The sequence below is a fragment of the Myotis davidii genome, unplaced genomic scaffold (assembly GCF_000327345.1).
Source record: "Myotis davidii unplaced genomic scaffold, ASM32734v1 scaffold566, whole genome shotgun sequence".
NCBI classification, from domain to species: Eukaryota; Metazoa; Chordata; class Mammalia; order Chiroptera; family Vespertilionidae; genus Myotis; species Myotis davidii.
In genome coordinates this window covers 137,805-138,089 of record NW_006296617.1, presented here as the reverse complement: position 1 = coordinate 138,089, position 285 = coordinate 137,805, and positions in this window count along the sequence as shown.

Sequence of the window (285 nt, the reverse complement as noted above, 5' to 3'; positions counted from 1 at the left end):
CAGTTCCTCATGTTGTGACCCAACCATAAAATTATTTTCGTTGCTACTTCATCACTGTCATGTTGCTGCTGTTATGAATCATCATGTAAATATCTGATATGCAGGATGGTCTTAGGCGACCCCTGTGAAAGGGTCGTTCGGCTGCCAAAGGGGTCGCGACCCACAGGTTGAGAACCGCTGGGTTAGATGAACTGTGGTACCCACTGTGAGCACACTGCAGACATTAAAAAGAAAGGTGCAACCCTGGCTGGTGTGGCTCAGTGGTTGAGTGTCATCCCATGCACC